At 39.6% G+C, this 16,907-nt stretch overlaps 1 protein-coding gene across 4 annotated transcripts in view; it reads left to right on the top strand.

Moving 5' to 3' along the window:
- LOC112863632 (AGBL carboxypeptidase 4) overlaps positions 1-16,907 on the top strand; it is a 1,479,506-nt gene that overhangs the window by 899,809 nt on the left and 562,790 nt on the right. The window lies entirely within an intron of this gene.

Raw genomic sequence — 16,907 nt, 5'->3', positions numbered from 1 at the left:
CCATCAGAAGATGGATGGATAAAGAAGACATGATATATATATATATATATATATATATATACATATATATATACATATATATATATATATATATATATATATATATATATATATATATATAAAATGTTCCCGGTGGTTGGTGCCCCTAACCCCCATGTTTTTCAAGGGTCATTTGTATTTTGAATCCATTGTGGCTGCGCAAACTGAACCTCTAGATGAGGGATATGTTTCAAATTATATTTACCTCTTCTTACTTAAAGGGTGATATTAGACTCTCCCTTACATTTTAAAGAGGTTTTTGTATTCAGCTGTCCTTTCCACACAGAGAACAGATATCCAGTACATCTAATTTTGCCCTTAGAGATAGTCAAGAAAGGAAAAGAGAAAGAATGTAGCAACAACAGAATTTTCATTACAAAAACAAACATTTATTGAGAACTTATTGTGTCAGACATTGTGTTCAGTGTTTTCCATATATTTACATATTTTATCCTCACAGTAATTTCATGAATTAGGTACTCTTATAAAGCAAGTATTCTTATTACTTCACTTTACAGAGGAAGAAACTAGCATTCAGATAAATTGAAGAACTTTCCCAGTCACATAGCTACTGGATGGGCAGAGCCAGCATGCAGACATTGATCCACTGACTCCCAACACTTGTACTCATTGCCATTATGTTAAGGTGCTATCATCTTTTCCCCTAAAGCATAGTGAACAGAGAATGGTGTTAGAACCAGGGTATCTGGATTCCAGTCCTAACTCCATCAGCTCATTGTGTGACCTAGATAAACTTTCTTCCCTCTGAAATTAATTTTCCTCACCTGCAATTGGTGGAGGATAGATAGATTTCTAAGAACTCTTTTAGTGCCAAACTTATATAACCCTATAAAGTCCCAAGCTGTTTTATAAAACCCTGTGCCTTGTGAATTCTTGTTGTTCAGTTGTGCTTGATCAGGTCCTTGGGACTTATTCTTGGGTACATAATTTTGTGAGTCTTTTCCTTTTCTTTTTTTATTCTTGCCCAATTTTTTAATTTAAATTCTAGTTAGTTAACATACAGTGCAATATTGGTTTCAGGAGTAGAAATCAGTGATTCATTAATTCTATAGTTATACCTAGTGCTCATCATAACAAGTTCCCTCCTTAATACCCATCACCCATCTAGTCCATCTGTCGCTCACTTCCTTCCATCAACCCTTAGTTTGTTCTCTGTCTTTAAGAATCTCTCATGGTTTGTTTCCCTCTCTCTTATTTCCCCCCTCCTATATGTTCATATGTTTTGTTTCTTAAATTCTACATATGAGTGAAATCATACGGTATTTGTCTTTCTCTGATTGACTTATTTCACTTAACATACTATACTCTAGCTCCACCCATGTCATTGCAAATGGCAAGATTTCATTCTTTTTGATGGCTGAGTAATATTCCATTCAGCCTTTTTATCAAATCAGCAGCCAATGGACAATTGGGCTCTTTTTCAATGCAGTCTCTCCATCCAAAGAAAGTTTATAAATGCTACTCCTGTTTTGTCACCTAGAAGCATAGGTTTACATCAAGTAAACAATTAACTTACTATACTCTTAACTTATTATACTCTTAATGACAGTGCATGTAACTTACCATACTTTCAATGTCAATGACTAAAATAAATAAATAAATTTGTAATGTCTGACTTGCATCTGGTAAAATGCATTCCACTTAAAATAACAAATCCACATCAGCAAAGTATTTCATACTGGGGTCTGGGACAGAAGGTCTTGGCTGGAGATTAAAATTCAGATTGCTGACAGAAAGCCCTTTTTCTATATAAGATATGTGCCATAGTCCTCTAGCTCTGGGAGGGATTGTTATATGGGTGGGAAGAAGAACTGGGAAACAGAGTAGTCTGTGGTGACTTTTATTATGCAGTCAATAAGAAAAATAATCTTAGCTATATTTAGAGGTGAATATTCAGTCATTCCAAAACTATAAAAACTGTTCTTTTCCCTGTAGGGCCTTCTGGAGTCCACTCAGACCTAGAGTGACCTATGATAGGAGAGGAGGTTTGGACTTCACTGAGCTTTCTTTCTATAGTTTGGAGGTTTGGGGTGAGTGCATGGGAGGCAACAAGAGTAAAACAGAACTCTTGTTCTTGGATTCAGAAGACCTTGGTATATTCTCAGTTTTGCCACTTCTTGGTCAAGGTACTTAAATTTTATGATCCTCTACTCTTCTTCGACTATAAAGTGGAGACAAAGATCCAAGGAGTAAGTGTCTATGAAATGAAGGGGAAAGGAAAACAGATATTTTAGTAAACATCTTCTACACCCTAGTGATTTTTTCCACCTTCCTGATCTATGAAATAAAATAATTTTACCTGCTTCTCCATTTCATGTATGGTGATATTCATTTCTTTATTTCTTTTTAAAAATTTTAAATGCTTATTTTTTTGAGAGAGACAGAGAGACAGACAGAGATAGAACGTGAGTGGTGGAGGGGAAGAGAAAGAAAGAGACACAGAATCTGAACCGGGCTCCAAGCTCTGAGCTGTCAACACAGAGCCTGATGTGGGGCTCAAACTCATGAACTACAAGATCATGACCTGAGCTGAAGTCAGAGGCTTAACTGACTGAGCCACCCAGGTGCCCTGGTGATGTTTGTTTCTTATAAACATGAATCATACCCCACCCTCTGGGTGACACAGGCAAAAGTGGGATTCAGATGGATTACTAAATAATTTAAATATGACTTAAAATGTCATAATTCAGGCACAGGGAGATAGGGAGACACAACAGAGTGAACACTGAATTGTACCCTGAAGACTTAGAAAATTCTTTGCAGAGCAGGAAGCATTAGGACTTTAGCCTTGAAGGATAAGAAATATTTAGCAGATGAAGAAGAGGGAGAGGGTACTTAAGGCAGAGGGTAGGAGGAATCAGGATGAGTAATGACCCAGAGATGTGCCATTGCATGGCATGTTTATGGCACATTATGGAATTCCCAGTTAATTAAGCATGCACCAGTGAAATAGTGAGGGCCTAGATTAGTTTGAGACTAGATTATTGAGGTATTTGAAAGCCAAATTCAAACTTTATCTTATAAGTAATATAGAGTCAACACAGTTTTGTTTTCAGTGGAAGGGAGATTGCAAAGAATTTGCACCATAGGTAGGTGAATGGTAGAGATCTGTGGGTCTGAAGATTAGAAGTCAGAAGAACATGAGTCAAATATAACATGTTTTGTTGGGTGACCATTGGCAGATGGCTTAAAGTCTACCTAAATTTCTAAGAGCTTTGAAATGAAGTGTAGAATCTTCTTAGTAAAACAAATGCCAGTTATTGATTTCCACAAGTATTTGTGGGGAACCTTTTAGGTTAAGAGCCTTCTGCTAGGAAATGAATACAGAGAATGTGTAGTAGGGGGATGGGAAGTAGAAAAGTGTTAGAATATTAGGTCTTTAAAGACCAAGTCGGTGTATTTTAGAATTCATGACCTTGAGTAAGTCTTTTCTGCATTTTGGGTTGTGGCTTTCCCCATCTGCACAGGTGATTTCTGAGGTCTTTATTACATTTTCACCTTCAGAACTGTTTCCAAGCCTTTTCTTGTAGTAGGTAAGGTATTCAAAATCTAACCTTTCAACTGTAGCTTCATTCTTCTTTTTTTAAATTTTTTCAACTTTATGTATTTATTTTGAGAGAGAGAGAGAGGGAGAGAGAGCAAGAGAACAAGTGAGAGACAGAGAGGGAGAAGGAGATAGAGAATTCCAGGCAGGTTCTGCACTGTCAGTGCAGAACCTGATGCAGGGCTCGAACTCATGAACTGTGAGATCATGAGCCAAAGTCAGACACTCAACCGATTGAGCCACCCAGCGCCCCAACTATAGTTTCATTCTTATGGACTCTTTTTACCTATCTGGAAATGTTTGCAGTACAATACATGTATCATCCCAAGAGGCCAGGGTTAAAAGAAGCCTTTCTCTGGTTTGTAAAAAAGCATTACTATAAGCAAGGAGACAGAAACCAAAAGCCTCCAGCGGTAGACTACATTTCTGAGTTCTCAGTCTGGGGCCCCAAGGACAGACACTGTTGGGTTAGCACTAAAAGGAGCTGAAAATGCTGATAGTTATTGGCTTTACTGTATAAACAGGAAGTCAGTGCCAGGAGGCTGTTTGCATGTTCTTAAACTGAGCATGTAGAGTCAGACATGAATATCTCAGAACTGCTAATCATAGGTGCTCATAAGAGAATAGGGATCTGAATCATGAGTCAGAGGGCAAGACCCCCAGCCTACAATGGATCTTAGAAAAATATTTTCATGTCCTTTATCATCTCAGTAGTGGGTTTATGCTGGCATGACCCCCAGCCTACAATGGATCTTAGAAAAATATTTTCATGTCCTTTATCATCTCAGTAGTGGGTTTATGCTGGCATGAGGGAAGAATAAGTGATAGAACCTTGTTGCAGTAGAAACAGCCTTTGAGTCAGAAAATTCAGGTTCAAGCTCCAATACAATCATATACAAGTTTTATATAACTCCACTAACATTTCTGAGCCTTGATTTCTTTTTTCATTTATATAATGGGTGCTATAGTAATATTTACCACATAGGGATGGTGTTATGAAACTTAGTTTTATGTCTTTCTCTTTTTTTTAGTTGATATGTCTCTTAAATCTTTTTTGTATTTTTCTAAATTTAAATCTAAGTCAGTTAACATATAGTGTAATAATGGTTTCAGGAGTAGAATTTAGTTACCTATACCACTTACCTATAACATCCTGTGCTCATCCTAACAAGTGCCCTCTTTAATGCCCATCACCCATTTAACCCATTCCTCCACCTACCTCCTTTCCAGCAACCTCAGTTTGTTCTCTATATTTAAGAGTCTCCTATGGGTTACCTATCTTATTTTTCTTTCCCTTCCCCTATGTTCATCTGTTTTGTTTCTTAAATTCCATATATGAGTGAAATCGTATGATACTTGTCTTTCTCTGACTGACTTATTTTGCTTAGCTCAATACATTCTATTTCTATCCACATGGTTGCAAGTGGCAGGATTTCATTCTTTTTGATTGCCAAGTAATATTCCATTGTGTGTGTGTGTGTGTGTGTGTGTGTGTGTGTGTGTGTGTGTGGGTGCGTGGGTGAGTGTGTGTGTCTACGTACTAAAATCCTACTATGTATTAATAACTGTATCGGCATTAGAGATACATCAGTGAATAATGCTGTAAAAATATAAATATAAAACATGAGTCAAATGTTAATATTTTATATTATTGTAGTGGGTCCAGAAATTTTATTCACAGCTCATAGACAAGTTGTAGTATCTTCCTTTATGTAAAACATCTTTAGTCTTCCACAGGAGTTCTATGTGCTACAAAGTTTGAAAAAAAAAATAACAGTAACCAAATTTTATTCCAGATCAGTAAACTTGGTCCTATACCATAACCAAACTGCCCCTCTATGTATGTATTGCTCTTTAGGTAAAATTATCTGGTCTTTCAGGTTCTACTTCCCTCCCCTTCTGCTCTCCTCCCTTCAAAAGCAATATCTGGTAATACTGATCTTGTGGCAAAAAGGGACACTTGTGTTTTGGATCCATGAGGTAGATTCTCCTTGATCTTGGCTCTGAAATGGCTGGTCTGGGTTGCTGCACAGACAGAAGACCACCGAGGTGTACCAGCCTTTCTAATGTCATCTGTTGTAGTTAACCTGGGCTGCTATAACAAGTACCATAAACTGGGTGGCTTAAACAGAAAACGTTTGTTTGTTTGTTTGTTTGTTTTCTCTTACAGTCCTGGAGGCTAGAAGCCCAAGATCAAGGTGCTAGCTGATTTAGTTTTTGGTGAGAGCCTCCTTCCTGATTTTTCAGGAGGCTAGTATCTTGCCATGTGTTCACATGTTGGAGACAGAGATCATCTTTCTCATGTCTCCTCTTATAAGAACACTAATGCTATTCATGAGGGCTCTATACTCGTGCCTTAATTTCCTCACAAATGCCCCACTTCCAAATATTATCACGTTGGGGATTATGGCTTCAGCATATTAATTTTGAGGGGGACACAAACAGTCAGCTCATAGTAGCATCTGCTTATAAAGCTTATCATTGATGCTCTTTGTGGTCCCTCTCTCTTTCTCTCTTGGTTGATCAGGACCTTAATGTCCTCTCTGGAGGACACAGTCTCATATGATCTCTTACAAATAGTTTGCCCTGCCATGAGGACCTCTCATTAGCAATCTCCCAGCCACATTCTCAGTTAACTGCTAAGTCTTCTCATGGGTAAATATGGGAATACCTAATTCTTGTTCATATCCCACAGGAACTAAGTTGTTGTTACAGGGGCAGCCTAGAGGAAATCTGTTTTATAAGTCCTAAATTGAAAATAGAACACCCTTTGAGCTGTTTCTCTCATACTTTTTTAAATGTTTTTAAAATATGTCACCTCAAACAGACATACACACATAAACTTGCACATTGTCAGGAGTCAGGATTTGAACTCTGGTCTCTCAGACTCTGAAATTCATGCTTTCAGTCATTATCCTATATAGTAGTTGCTCCTTGTCCATGGAAGATACATTCCAAGATCCCCAGTGGATGCCTGAAACCATGGATATAGTACCAAACTCTGTAAATATTATGTTTTTCCCTATACATGCATATCTGATAATTTTTTTAATAAGAAATTATTGTCAAATTGGTTTCCATACAACACCCATTGCTCATCCCAACAGGTGCCCTCCCCAATGCCTATCACCCACTTTCCCCTCCCTCCCACTCCCCATCAACCCTCAGTTTATTCTGTTTTTAAGAGTCTCTTATGTTTTGGCTCCCTCCCTCTCTAACTTTTTTTCCCTTCCCCTCCCCCATGGTCTTCTGTTAAGTTTCTCAGGATCCATGTAAGAGTGAAAACACATGGTATCTGTCTTTCTCTGTATGACTTATTTCACTTAGCATAACACTCTCCAGTTCCATCCACATTGCTACAAAAGGCCATATTTCATTCTTTCTCATTGCCAAGTAGTATTCCGTTGTGTATATAAACCACAATTTCTTTATCCATCCATCAGTTGATGGACATTGAGGTTCTTTCCATCATTTGGCTATTGTTGAAAGTGCTGCTATAAACATTGGGGTACAAGTGCCCCTGTGCATCAGCACTCCTGTATCCCTTGGGTAAATTCCTAGCAGTGTGATAGGGTAGATCTATTTTTAATTTTTGAGGAACCTCCACACTGTTTTCCAGAGCGGCTGCACCAGTTTGCATTCCCACCAACAATGCAAGAGGGTTCCCATTTCTCCACATTCTCTCCAGCATCTATAGTTTCCTGATTTGTTCATTTTAGCCACTCTGACTGGCGTGAGGTGATAACTCAGTGTGGTTTTGATTTGTATTTCCCTTATGAGGAGTGACGTTGAGCATCTTTTCATGTGCCTATTGGCCATATGGATGTCTTCTTTAGAGAAGTGTCTATTCATGTCTTCTGCCCATTTCTTCACTGGATTACACAATCTCAGACTTTAGCCTGTACTACAAAGTGATAATCATCAAGACAGCATGGTATTGGCACAAAAACAGACACATAGACCAATGGAATAGAATAGAGACTCCAGAACTGGACCCACAAAAGTATGGCCAACTAATCTTTGACAAAGCAGGAAAGAATATCCAATGGAAAAAAGACAGTCTCTTTAACAAATGGTGCTGGGAGAACTGGACAGCAACATGCAGAAGAATGAAACTAGACCACTTTCTTACACCATTCACAAAAATAAACTCAAAATGGATAAAGGACCTGATCGTGAGACAGGAAACCATCAAAACACTAGAGGAGAAAGCAGGGAAAAACCTCTCTGACCTCAGCCGCAGCAATTTCTTACTTGACACATCCCCTAAGGCAAGGTAATTAAAAGCAAAAATGAACTATTGGGACCTCATGAAGATAAAATCCTTCTGCACTGCAAAGGAAACAATCAACAAAACTAAAAAGCAACCAACGGAATGGGAAAAGATATTTGCAAATGACATATCAGACAAAGGGCTAGTATCCAAAATCTATAAAGAACTCACCAAACTCCACATCTGATAATTTTTAAAAAAATTTTTTAATGTTTATTTAGTTTTGAGAGAGAGAGAGAGAGAGATAAGAGAGACAGAGTGTGAGCAGGGGAGAGGCAGAGAGAGAGGGACATACAAAATCCGAAGCAGGCAGGCTTCAGGCTCCAGCTGTCAGCACAGGGCCCGAGGCGGGACTCAAATCCACGTACCTTGAGATCATGACCTGAGCCAAGTTTGGATGCTCAACCAACTGAGCCCCCCAGGTGCCCACATATCTGATAAATTTTAATGTATAAATTAGGCACAGTAAGAGATTAAAAACAATAACTAATACAAAATAGAACAATTATAACAATATGCTATAATAAAAATTATTTGAATGTGGTCTCTCTCTCCCTCTGTCTCTCTCTCAAAATATCTTATTATATAGGCATACCTTGGAGATATTACAGATTGGGTTTTGGACTACTGCAGTAAAGCAAATATTCACAATAAAGTGAGCCAAATGAATTTTTATTGTCCCAGTGCACATTAAACTTATTTTTACACTATACTGTCATCTGTTAAATGTGCAATAGCATCATGTCTAAAGAAAAACAGACCTTAATTTAAAAATATTTTATTGGTAAAAATGCTTACCATCATGTGAGCGTTCAGCAAGTTACAGTCTTTTTGCTGGTGAAGGATCTTGCCTCCATGTTGATGGCTGCTGATTGATCAGGATGGTGGTTGCTGAAGGCTGGGGTGGTTGTGGCAAATTCTTAAAATAAGATAAGTTTGCTGCATCGAGTGACTCTTTCATGAACAATTTCTCTGTAGTGTGTGATATAGTTTGATAACATTTTACCTACACTAGAACTTCTTTCAAAACAGGAGTTGATATCAAACCCAGCCACTGTTTAATCAAATAAAGTTATGTGATATTCTGAATATTTTGTTGTCATTTGAACAGTCTTCACAGCATCTTCATCAGGAGTAGATTTTATCTCAAGAAACCACTTTCTTTGCTCATCCATAAGAAATAGCTCATCTGTTCAAATTTCATCATGAGAATGCAGTAACTCAGTCACATCTTCAGTCTCCACTTCTAATTCTAGTTCTCTTGCTATTTCCACCACATCTGCAGTTACTTCCTCCACTGTAATCTTGAACCCCTCAAAGTCATCCATGAGGGTTAAAATCAATGTCTTCAAAACTCCTGCAAATGTTGGTATTTTGACCTCTTCCCATAATTCCTGAATGTTCTTAATGTCATCAAAAATGGTGAATTCTTTCCATGTTTTCAATTTCTTTTGCCCAGGTCCATCAGAGGAATCACTACTTATGGCAGCTAAAGCCTCATGAAATGGATGTCTTAAATAATAAGACTCAAAATTTGAGATTTCTCTTTGATCCATGGGCTACAGAATGGATGTTGTGTTAGCAGTCATGGAGACAACATTAATCTCGTTGTACGTCTCCATAAGAGCTCTTGAGTGACCAGACACACTGTCAATAAGAAGTAATGCTTTGAAAGGAATATTTTTTCTGAGCAGGAGGTCTCAATAGTGAGCATATTCAGTAAACCATGTTGTAAACAGATATGCTGTTATCCAGACTTTATTGTTCCATTTAAAGAGCATAGGAAGAGTGGATTTAGCATAATTCTTAAGGGCCCTAGGATTGTCAGAATGTTAAATAAGCACTGGCTTCAACTTAAAGTCACCAGCTGCATTAGCTTCTAACAAGAGAATCAGCCTGTCCTTTGAAACTGATACCAGGCATTGACTTCCCCTCTCCACCTATGAAAGTGCTAGATGGCATCTTCCAGTATAAGACTGTTTTGTCTACATTGAAAATCTGTTGTTTGGTGTAGCCACCTTCATTAATGATTTAGCAAGATCTTCTGGATAACTTACTGCAATTTCTATATCAGCACTGGATGCTTCACCCTGAACTTCCATGTTAAACCTCATGAACAGCCTCTGCTAGCTTCCACCTTTTCTTCTGCAGTTTCCTCACCTCTCTCAGCCTTCATAGACTTGAAAAGAATTAGAAAAATAGAGCCTTGCTCTGGATTAGGCTTTGGCTTGAGGGAATGTTGTGGCCAGTTTGATCTTTTATCCAGACCACTAAAACTTTCTCAGTAACAGCAATAAGGCTATTTCATTTTCTTATCATATATATGTTTACTGGAATACCACTTTTAATTTTTTTTAAGAATTTTTCCTTTGCATTCACAACTTAACTGTTTGGTGCAAGAGACCTAGCTTTAGGCCTATCTTGGTTTTAGATATGCCTTTGTCACTTAGCATACTTATCTTTGGCTTTTGATTTAAAGTGACAGACATGCAACTCTTCCTCTCACTTGAACACTTAGAGGCAATTTTAGGGCCTAATTTCAATATTGTTGTGTCTCAGAGAATAGGGAGGCCTGAGGAAAGAGAGATATGGAGGTACAGCTGATCAGTGGATTAGTCAGAACACACACATTTATCAAGTTTGTTATCTTTTATGGGCACAGTCCATGGAACCCAAAACAATTACAATAGTAACATCAAAGATCACAGATCATTATAAGAAAAACAATAATAATTAAAAGTTTTAAATATTTCAAGAATTGTCAAAATATGACTAAGAGACACAAAGTGAGCAAATGCTGTTGGAAAAATGGCATCAGTAGACTGGCTTGATACAGGGCTGCCACAAACCTTCAATTTATAAAACAAACATATGTGTAGTGCCATATAGTGAAGCACAATAAAATGAGGTGTGCCTGAATGGTACTGAATTGTGATGATGTGAGATGGTGAAATGCCTATGTGGTGTGATGAAGTAATGTGCATGATGTAACTATTGTGACATAGCATTAGGCCACTTTTGATCTTCTGACCATGCATCAGGAGGATCATCTTCTTCCATTCTGCAGTTAACAGCAGGTAACTAAAACCATGGAAAGTGAAACTGAAGGTAAGGGCAAGGACTACTGTATAAAATAGTCTCATTTGGAAGCATATGCTAGTATTGTTAGATTCACATTTTGATATATATTTAGAATTAAAAGTATCTTAGGACCGCTTGGGTGGCTCAGTCGGTTAAGCGTCCCACTTCCGCTCAGGTCATGATCTTGTGGTTTGTGAGTTCTAGCCCCATGTCAGGCTCTGTGCAGTCTGTGCTGACAGCTCAGAGCCTGAAGCCTGCTTGGATTTTGTGTCTCCCTCTCTTTCTGGCCTCCTCCACTCATGCTCGCTCTGTCTCTCTCAAAAATAAACATTAAAAAAATTTAAGTATCTTAGAGGTCATTCATTTCACTCTTCACTTGAAAATTAGAAAAGACCCATAGATGCATGATTCACCCAAGGTCACACAAAACCTGTAGGCTCCTGGGTCTTCCTTCAGTTGGTCACTGGGAAGCTCATACACATCAGAAGCTCTCACTGCCCTGGGTCCCAGCACTTTCCCTCCTCATAAACAGCAATTTAGACTTCAATGTCAGCTCTAGCACTCACTAATTAAGACATCTTACTGAGGGGTGCCTGGGTGTCTCAGTAGGTTAAGCATCCAATTCTTGATTTCAGCTCAGGTAATGATCTCATAGTTCATGGGATTGTGCCCTGGATCAGGTTGCTTGGAATTCTCTCTCTTTTCTCTCTCTGCTCCTCCCCTGCTCTCCTTCCCCCCCACCGCTCAATAAATAAGTAAACATCTTTTTTAAAAAAGATATCTTACTGGGGCGCCTGGGTGGCGCAGTCGGTTAAGCGTCCGATGTCAGCCAGGTCACGATCTCGCGGTCCGTGAGTTCGAGCCCCGCGTCAGGCTCTGGGCGGATGGCTCGGAGCCTGGAGCCTGTTTCCGATTCTGTGTCTCCCTCTCTCTCTGCCCCTCCCCCGTTCATGCTCTGTCTCTCTCTGTCCCAAAAATAAATAAACGTTGAAAAAAAAATTAAAAAAAAAAAAAGATATCTTACTAAAATCTAAGGCTCAGCATCCTCTTCTGTAACTTGAAGAATATAATATCCTAACTTGTAATTCTAAGATGAACGGAGATAAACTGTATAGAATGCCTAGCACAGAGTAGGAACTCAATAAATAGTAGTTTCTTCCTTTTCCCAATCCCTTCTTCACATTTCCTGGAGCTCTCCTAGCTGCTGATTTTGAAACCATGCCTGCTATGTCAGATGAACCCTGCCTATCCTGAGAACATTGTCTGATTCCCTAGACTTGGCCTGTTGTCAACTGTGACTTATATGATCCCTGGCCCCATTGTGCAGCCTCCAGGACCCCAGGCTGCCTGACCTGACTTCTACCCTAGCATATGCTTTCCTCTCCCTTTCTACCATCTCTTCAGTCTTGTTGGAGCATATACCTCTTGATCTGTTGCCAGTTTGAACTTGGTGACCTTAGATCTGTGATGGACATTATGATGCACCAACCATATTCCCATTCAAGGAAGACTTATTGCCCCATCCCTTAGGAGTGTTTTCAACTGATAGCCATTAACTATAAGCTACATCCTACACTGAGGTTATGCCCCTTCCTGGGGGTTCCACATCCAATGACTGATTCATGGAGGCCCAACTTGGAACAACTTTCAAATACAATTCTAGCTCCATAGCTCCCCAAGGGTACAGCTGAGGCTGCCCTTGGGCTTGCATCACAACTCATTTTTCCCTCTATCCACTCCTCCTTCCATCCCTGCCCTTCCATCCCTGCCCTTCCATAGGCATTGAACCCAAGGGCACTCCTTACACATCTTGAGTGCTAATATCCATTTCAGTTTCTGCTTCCTGGGTCCATGAACAAAGTCCCCTCAAACTGCACCCATTTCCCAACACTCTTAGTTCTGATTTTGCCCAAAAGACCCTGCACTGTTCCTATTCACACTCTAGAGTGACTGTGTATGTGTGTGTGTGTGTGTGTGTGTGTGTGTGTGTAAGTAAAAGAGAGCCTTGCTGGTCTGGTATCAAGCCAAAGTACAAGGAGGCATTTTCACAACATTCTCCTCCTGGATTGTGTTTTAGTGAAATTAGCAGTCAGCTAGACTTTAATCTTGATCAACCTCTATTCTTCTTATGTGTACTTTACTCTGGCAGGTCCTGACACTAGGGACACTTTTGTCCTGAAGGTGTCACAATCTAGAGTGAGAGGCAGGCATTACATAAATGAATTATAGTAAGGAATGTTAAGTGCAATAAAAGGGACACTTCCTATAATGAGGAACTTGGAGAATAATGTTTTCCTCGTAGAGTCATTCTACTTATTAAGTGAAGCCACATCACACAATGCCTGGCACAGAGGAGACAGTTATTGCATCAAATCATCATATTTTGCAGTTAGACAATTGAGGGCCTGAAACATTGAATGATTTGCTTATGATCCCATAAGTGTGTAATGTCCTATCCCAGCTGAGACTAGAGCTGAAGTCTCCATGATGTTTTGCACCATGCACTTTAGCTCAAGAGGGTAAAATAAGTGTGTGTGTGTGTGTGTGTGTGTGTGTGCGCACACACGTGCATGCATGCTCCCTAGCCACTAGTATTGTGTTCAGACCTAAACTTCTGGGAAACTGGCTGCCTCTTCATAGTTTAGGCACATCGTATACGTGGTTTCAGGCTGTGCTTTGCAAGTTCCTTTGTTCTTAGCTGAAATGAGCCCAGCAGCTGGGCAGTATTTCTGTTCCCACATCCCATTCCCCCTTCACGCTTAGTGGGATGGCGGAGAAGCATCAGACCACAGCAGTGACATTTATATGAAAAGAATCCATTGTGTCCTTTGTAAGGAATAGCACGTAGCTTTAAGCCATACTGCTTTCCATTTGCCTTCCTCTGGGAGGCCCTGGCAAGAGCTTGGCCTGCCGGAGGGAGCTGTCTGAGTCCTCATGCTGGAAATTATATTCCGTAATTAAAATCAATAGCAAAACAGACACACAGCAGAAAGGTCATAGAACACAACAGAAAACCATTGGGTAGCACATTGCCAGGTATCAAAATAGATTTTTGAACTTTTGTTTAATCTGCAAATGCCGAAAGCCATCCACGGGAGAGAGGCAGTGTGCCCCAAGCCCTAGCCTCACCTAGGAAAGATTTAGCTAAGGAAGTCTCCTGCTCAAACCCTTCAAAGCCCAGCTTCTTCAGTCCAGCAGTGCTCTTTTAAAGTCTGGCCACCCTTATATTATTCAGCTAGTGGACTTCTAGCCCTAGAGATCTGTTTACAGCCTGTGTCCTGAAACCTTCACCTTAACCTATCCAATGCTCCATTCCTTATATGCCTCTTGGAATCCCTGCTTTCTGAACTATTGCTGTAACTACACCACAATTTTTCTCTTTAGATATGATAAGTGATGTTATTTTTCTGGCATTTTTCCATTCTTGGACCATATCTATTCTCACATCTCAGGCAGCTCCAGCCCTGGTCTAATCCAGCTCAGTCTTTGGGACTTTTTTTACTGTAGCCTTGTGTCTTCCTTGTCCAGACAACCAGGGCTCAGATATAATCAGACATAACTCCACCTCTTCCCCTCCATATGCATTCCTTGGTGAAATCTTCCTCCTTGGTCAGATATAATGCATGTATGCTGAACTTCTGTAGGTGCCAGGCAAGGAGCTGGAGGTATTCACATATCACGTTTAATTCTTGCAGATTATAGTTAATCTTATAGCCACTCATTTTACAGGTGATCTTGGAATGAAGTGACTTGTCACAGTCTAGCAAATCAGTGACAGAGCCAGAATTCAAATCCACATCTCAGTCTCCCAGACCCATCTTGCTTCACCATGACAGAGCTACCTTGTCCTTGCAGAAACAATCATATAACTCCATCACAGCACACAGCATGCTGAATTTTTCAACCAGGTGGAATAATATGTCCATAGAATCAGGAAGTCCATAGTAGGAATGTTCCTAAATAACAGGAATGAAAGATATTTCTGGAAGCCTAAAAGTAGCACATCTTGTTAAATTTTTGCTTAGAGTCAAAGGCTTTCTCATTTTCAAACAATGGACCCTAGGCAAATGCCTGTTAACCTCGTGACATTCATGGGTGACCTCCGGAGGGTCCATCCAGGTGCATCAGCACGTTGAACTTTGGTTTGTTTTTAAGCTTTTTATTAAAGTACAATATATACTCTTCAAAGTGCACATATCGTAAATAATATGGCTTGATGAATTTTCAGTGTGAATACGCCTATGTAACCAGTACCCCCAATCAGGAAACAGAACATTACCAGCATCTCAGAAGCACCCTTTGTGCTCCATTGCCCAAGGATGACCACTATCCTGACTTAGTCCCACAATTTATTTATCCATTATACTGTTGACGGCACTTGGGTACTTTCTATTTGTGTATATTACAAGTAGTATTGTAAAATATTATTGTATATGTCTTCTGGTGCACATATGCATGTATTCTATTGGGGATGTAAGAGTAGATTTAGTCAGCGTTTGAATATATTTATTGTATTAGTTTCCTGTCACTGCTGTAACAAATTAGCACAAACTTCATGGCTTAAAGAAATAAAAGTTTGGGGCGCCTGGGTGGCGCAGTCGGTTGAGCGTCCGACTTCAGCCAGGTCACGATCTCGCGGTCCGTGAGTTCGAGCCCCGCGTCGGGCTCTGGGCTGATGGCTCAGAGCCTGGAGCCTGTTTCCGATTCTGTGTCTCCCTCTCTCTCTGCCCCTCCCCCGTTCATGCTCTGTCTCTCTCTGTCCCAAAAATAAATAAACGTTGAAAAAAAAAAAAATTAAAAAAAAAAAAAAAAAAAGAAATAAAAGTTTATTATCTTGCAGTTCTGGCAGTAAGAAGTTCAAAATGGGTCTTATGGGGTTAAAATTAAGGTGTTGACAGGGCTGGTTCCTTCTGGAGACTCCAGTGTAAAATCTGTCTCCTTGCCTTTTCTAGCTTCTTGAGCTACATTCCTTGCCTTCTTTGGCTCATGGCTCCTTCCTCCATTATCAAAGCCAGCAGCATAGCATTTTTCAAATCTTTCTTTGCTTCTATCTTTACATTGCCTTCTCCCTTATAAGAACCGCTGTGATTATATCAGGCGCTCCCAGATAATCCAGAAAGGTCTCCCCTTCTCAAGATCCCAATTTAATCACATCTGCAAAGTCTGTTTTGCCATCTAAGGTAACATTTATAGTTTCCAGGGATTAGGATGTGGACATCCTTGGAGAGTCTGACATTCTGCAGCCTACCACACATATGTTTCACATTATAAATACTACCAGTACTACCAGGTGATACTCCTATGAGCAATGTATGAGAATTCTGGTTTTCCACATCCTCATCTACTCTTAGTCTATTCTATACTTTTCACTTTAGCCAGACTTCTTGTTTCCTGTCTAGCTCAAAACTATCTGGAAAGTCAAACTTTCTGTATCCACAGTTATGCCCATGCCCTCCCTTTCCTCTCTCTAAGCACAATAATTCTCCTCATTGGTATTTCTGCTAAGGAAGAACATTTTAAAAAATGAGTTCTACCCAACAGCTAAATGGGATGCCTTCTGAGGTGATAAACATTTTGTCACTAAAGGTATTCAAGCATGTGCTAGATGAACAGTTGTGAAAAAGCTATAGAGGCAAATTCAATATTGAAAAGAGGTGCTCTCTTAGAACAAGCCAGAGATTTGAAGTTGAAGGCCTTAGGTTTTGATTTTGACTTCTCTATTTACCATGTAGCCACAAGCAACTTTTGTAAGCCTCAGTTTCCTTATTCTTACACTGAAGGTATTACTACATGCATTTGCTGTGACAATCAAATGCTATCTCCTCCAAGTTACCAGGTCACATAACCATTTTTATGGCATGGGGATATATATTTTTTTAACATAATTACCTATACTTTTATTATAATATTGATCACATTGGTCTGTAATGACATACTGCCTACTGCTTC

The sequence above is a fragment of the Puma concolor genome, chromosome C1, assembly GCF_028749965.1.
Source record: "Puma concolor isolate L17-30 chromosome C1, mPumCon1.1.hap2, whole genome shotgun sequence".
Lineage (NCBI taxonomy): Eukaryota > Metazoa > Chordata > Mammalia > Carnivora > Felidae > Puma > Puma concolor.
The sequence above is the reverse complement of the archived record's forward strand: the minus strand, read 5'-3'. Positions and strand labels throughout refer to the sequence as shown.